Raw genomic sequence first — 6317 nt, 5'->3', positions numbered from 1 at the left:
TTCTATTGACTTTATGATGAATATATGAACATGTATACGTCATATTATTTAAGCAGTGCTCTACATGCTTTATCATCTTTATGCACACAAAATTTTATCTGATTTTCAGCAATATGTATTACTAGATTTATTTTACTTGATTGGGAGGAGTTTAAAAAGTTTGCTCATTGAAGACCAGTCCATCTATAGATAGGAGTTTTGGGATAAGCTCATCAATGAAGTGTCCAATTATTCGTCCCATATCATACACTCAGTTCTTTTGTATATGCCTTTGGTGACACTGATTAGTGATTAGAATTCAATAATAATTATAACGGCAATCATCTTTATAACTCACATTTTCAAATAGATCGTCCTTATGCAAATTAAAACATAAGCTCCGCCCGATCAGTTGAAATAACATTGGTAATACCCGATGTCTGATGAACGTTAAAGAACTAGCAGTCAATGTTATAGATAATCCTACACTACTTGATCAAGAAGTAAAATTATAAAAAAAAATGATGTTGTTATTTCAATTAAATACTAGATAAAAAGATTCTGTCATTTATATAATTATATATTATATGCAGTGACTGAGTAGTGATATAGGCAAATGCAGAGGTTTGGAGTTCACAAGGTGTGAAATATTGTCCAAAAGGAATACCATGAACTACTTCTGTTTCACGAATAACGATCACCACAAATAAGGAAGCACTTAAGGGGTAGACTTTGGTTCAGGGAGATAACTCTTTAAATCAGTTACGCGTTTGTAAAAGTCAAGTTCATCAATGTATTTTAAGCATTTACCTGAAACAGATTGAAAATAATCTCTGTAACCTAGAAGCTTAAAATATATTTTTGAAAATGGTTAACACAAACGTACTGATGATTTTAAGAGTTATTTCCCTTAACCTAGATCTACCTCCTTAATCTAAGACAAGTACTTCCCTGTCATATTTTCAATGAGAATAAAAAAAAAAGGAATAGGAGAAAATAAACTCTTACATTTGTTGTACCATATTAAGTAGAAAAGATAGTTTTTATGACTAATATATTTATTTTTAGATTCTGATCAATTCCTGGGACTATTATGCTAACAAAGAATTATAGTTCCAGTTAATTCCAATATATTTTAAAATAAGATTTTATTGTTTTTTATAGGTTCAGACAGTTACATACATTGCAACTACTGATAAACAGTCAAAAGACAAAAGAAAACCCTTTATGCAGGTACCAACAGCTTTTAAAACTGTCATGTCACATGTGTACTGCAATTTTGACAATTTCAGCAATTTTTTTATTACTTTGATTGTCAGTTTGTAGTTGTTGCAAACATACTTGAGACTGTTGGTTTTGATGTTTCAATGATTTTACACTAGAAATTTTTGGATGCCATTTATAGCTTGCTGTTCGGTGTGAGCTAAGTCTCCGTGTCAATCTAATTAAAAACCGATCTCTCATCGCTCCTGTTTCTGATATGTCGCGTGGGAGATCTAACGAAACCCGCTTTGAGGTCATATGTGAGTGACCTCGTAGGTGTGTCTTTTTCGACCAATGAAATTGAGTCTTCCACGATCTTGGAAGTTTAACGTAAGGCAAAGGGATGTAACTCATTTTATTTACGACGAAATCGTCAGTAAAAATAATTCATAAACTTTTTTGATTGGCTTATTATTAGGTCGTCAACTTATTTGCATATCTTTATAAATTCATAACTTTTAGTTCACTCACATGTGACCTCAAAGCCGGTTTCGTTAGATCTCCCACGCGACATATCAAAAACAGGAGCGATGAGAGATCGGTTTTTAATTAGATTGTCTCCGTGTCGAAGGCCTCACATTGACCAATAATTGTTTCCTTTTATTTATTGTTACTTGGATGGAGAGTTGTCTCATTGGCACTCATACCACATCTTCCTATATCTATTAAACATAACGTTTCTAAACATTTTGTATTTGAAGAATTACAAGTTCCAATTTGCCATGTTTCATGACTACAATTAGTATTATTTTAATTTAACAATTATTAGTACCCTACCAACAAAGTTTGAGAGGACTATATATAAAATTACTTCTATTCGTCAGTCACTCTTCATTTTTCTTAACCGTTTTAGAGACCATATTTGACCAAATGATTTTGTTTTTGGCATATACGCTTAAAATTTGGAGTTTAAATTTCCCACTGATCAGATTATGTTTTGAAGAGTTATTCCCCTAATATGCCATGAAACCACAATTTTCTTCCTTTGTTTTAATACAATATATTCCCTTGTCTGACAGTGTGTTACTTGCCAATATTTTTTAAACCCCTTCCAAAATTTCTTCATATTTTATGCCTCAAATAAGGACTAAAAATTGGGGGTGGGTGAAATTATACTATAAAAAATAGGGGTCATGAATTTTGAAGTAGAGTTGTGATTCGGTCCAGCTGTTAAAGATTTAAAAATAGCATTTCAGAAGCGGTCAAAAGAATTCAAGACCCCTTTATCATAAAATTGTCATTATTTTGAGCTAGACCCGGTGAACTTTTCTATAGTTTTGATATAATTTGTCCCTATAGTAGTATAAAAAATTTATTGAGAAAACACACATGTTTTGTTTTTTTTTTTAATATTCATTAATTGTCCTAAACAAATGCACTACGAAATAATTGTGGTCCCAATCCTTATATAGTCCCAATCCTTATATACAGAATTTGAGCGAGTTAAAAAAAATCATATACTAAATACTATAGGTTCATATTGAGCAATTTTTAAACAGAACATTTCATAGATAAGATACATATCATCATTGAAAAGCACAAGAAATAAATCCAGAAATATTGGTATGCAATTTTGCCAATGCAATACTTCCAATGATAGTTAGGTTTACCTTATAATGTAATGCTATGGTTGTTGATTAAATGTTTTTCTATTTTGATAGATGAACACAGAAGTTACTGCTGATGCCCAATTGTTTGATAAACAGGCCTGTGTTACAACAGATACCCAGACAAGCTGTTCACAGGTTTGTTGACAAGAATATCCCATCTACATCAATCTCTAAAAAAAACTTGAACCAAACTTCCTAATAAATTGTTGACAAAAAAATATAACCTTTTACTGATTATCAACATCAATAAGTTTCCAAACAATTTTTAATAATGGGCCAGCTGTCAAATGCTCATCATTATTTAACTCAATGTTGACATCTTTTTCTTAAGTATATGAATACATGCATATAAACTATGTTCAGCAAATGGGTTCAATTGACGGTCACAAGAATAAGGATGCAATGATGTACATGCACAATTTTTCACTTGCAAGTGAACAATTGGTCAAAATATTTAACTAAATTGGCTGCTATAAGCAAATAATTAAATTGATATTTTTAAATGTCTTACCTCAAGCTCTATTAATGAATTATAGTATTTTATTTGAAAAATTATAGGCGTATAAAGGTGATTTTTTTTTTGTATAATAGTATACTTTATTTATCCCAACTGATTGAAGATTTTGAAGAAAGGTAAATAATTATGAAAAAGATTCTTTTACATTTGAATACATGTGGATATTAAGTTTTTTTTGACAACTCACTGTTATTTTTACAGGAATCATTAACTGACTACAGTCAGAGCAGTTGCCAAAAAAAAGAGTCAATATATTACCTAAACAAATTTCTTAAACTGAATAAAATTAACCAGTTCCATGCCTACCAACAAAAAGATGGAATGACTATTCTTCAAAAAGTAAAAAAATGTATGTAAACCAAATTCAATCAATAACAGACAGTGTTCTTGAATGTTTATTTCCATTTGATACTGATGAAGTTCAAACCAGCCTGTGTTTAGCTGTACCTTTCAACAGTTTATCATCAATTTAAGAGGCCCCTCATGGGGGGTCCTAGTAATCACATAATCACCATTTTTTTGCCAATATAATCACATAATCATTAAATATTTGCTTATCTTTAGTAATCAAATAATCATAAACTAAAAATACAGTCCTAGGTAATCAAATAATCATGAAATATTTGGCTTAATAATCAAATAATCATTAAAAAAACGGCCAAGTAATCACATAATCAAAAACCCCATGAGGGCCCTCATTTAAACAAGTACAACAAAAGTCATCGCAGAGTGGTACCAAAAACAGACTCCTGGAAACATAGAAGACAACTGCTGTCACTAATTTCTTTGTTTATGAACTACTAAGAATCACTTACTTTGATTCCGTACCTAACTGAATATAGATTTTATTCCGCCAAAAAAACATGGTGAAGAACATGGTTATGGATTACGTGCCCCTAATACTACCGGTCACAGACAAAAAATGGATACGAACAAACTAGATAACTTTATCAACTTTATTACTTCTTCACATATTGTGAAAGATCTCCCAATTGGAGAGAAAAAATTAAATTGTCAAATGAAGTAGTGCGACATGTTCCAAACGTAATAAGAGGCATGGGAGCAGCAGACATTATTGACCAATATAAGGCCTACTGCGGAGAAATCAATATTTTACCATTAGGTAAGAAATACAAAAATAATGAAGTGGTTTTTTTTAGCCAGACTTATAATTTTACAGGGACATAGTGGGTTTTTTTCGACTGTCTGTCCGAAATCAGGCTAAAGTCTTTATGAAGGTAGTTTAGGATGAAGTTGTAGTTACATCAAATTGAAACTTAGTACACATATTCCCCATAACATGTTCTTACAAATCAGTATTCTGACCTCATTTTTATGGTTCACTAAAATAATAAATTTGATAATATAAGCAAGACATCATTATTCTTTAGGCACATATTCTTGTTTCGTGGGAAAAAAACCACACACACTTGTATGTTCTAAGATAGTTTATTTGTGTATGTGTCTTTTTGGTATTTATATAAAAAGTGTCAATGTCTGTATATGCTAAATTTATAGTCTTTATGGTAGATATAAGGTCTTATTGATAAAAAAAAAAAAAGAATGTGAGCAACTTAAAATCAAATAACTATTCAAGTTCACCATTTTTTTTTAATTAAACAAAGTATTGGCTGGCACAAACAATCACCAAGATGATAGCCTGCTATAAAATTCTAAGATAGAATTTGACAGTTGAATGAGAAAAAAACTACAATTGTAAAGTACATACAATTTTAAGAGCTATAGATTTCACAAATAAATTTTAAATACTAATTTGGTTGTACACCAAATTTGATGAATACTTAATGCAGAAATGTCTACTTCAATAATAATTTGAAATCAAAACAAGGTATCTTCTTAAATGAGAACTGATTTTAGTAATATATAATATGTATAATAAAGGATTTATTCTTTGTTTTAATGTATACATGTATTGTATATGTCTTATATTATAATCATATGCATTTTCTTTCAGGGGACAGTACCATGTATAACATGTATAAGATTTTGTCTGAATGTTCAGCGACTGTAAGAAAATCTCTAGAGGGTCTGGATTACTTTGTAGCAGAAGGGGGGAAGAGCCATTATAACTGGCATCCAGCTCATAATAGATGAATTAAATGATATTGGATCACTCACTAATCAGCAGGCAAAAAACTACAATGACATTCTAATGATCTTATGATCTAACTTTTTAGAGGTCTGTGAAATATTGAAAAAATGACGTTCCGGAAAACACAAGTCGTTATATAAAATGCTTGTAAAATTCCGTTACATGTGGTACTCTCATATTTAAATACCTTTCTCTTTAATAAGAAAGTGAAAAAAACAGTTATTGAAATTCACCTGAAAAGAGTTAACGAAAAGTGACTATCTAACTTGTTTTTCAAATATCGAATACACAAATAAATCTCTAATTTATTCACGCTTGCAATTTGTTTTTACTGACCGGTGTCTGCTGGTATTCGATTGGACATCAGTATCAATGTAGGCGTAACAACCTATCACATTTATCCAATCAGCTGTCTTGTATGCGATGACATACGGTCCACATAGTTTTAGTTTTTTTTCATAATGAATTATAAATTGATTGCAATAAAAATTATTCATACACTATAAAACAAACAATATCCTGCCCAAAAATGACTTACAAAACACAATGTTATACTTTATAACTATTAACGAAAATTAAGACTGCGTAAAAATAAAATAATAACATTAATAATAATAACTATTTAACGATAGAGCTCTGATTTGACGGGGACTATTATGCTATTAGTGTGATAGTCCCAGCAGTTTAAAAAAACTGATCATCAAAAGGACGGTTGTGTATTAAATATTCAGTTTTCTTCTCTCTCTGTACATGGACTGCCTACTGCATTTCAAGTAATTTCTCTCCAGATGCTCATCATCATGGTGAAATATCTCGATCATATGATACTTTTCAA

The sequence above is a fragment of the Mytilus galloprovincialis genome, chromosome 10 (genome assembly GCF_965363235.1).
Source record: "Mytilus galloprovincialis chromosome 10, xbMytGall1.hap1.1, whole genome shotgun sequence".
Taxonomy (NCBI): Eukaryota; Metazoa; Mollusca; class Bivalvia; order Mytilida; family Mytilidae; genus Mytilus; species Mytilus galloprovincialis.
This window is presented reverse-complemented; position numbering follows the sequence as displayed.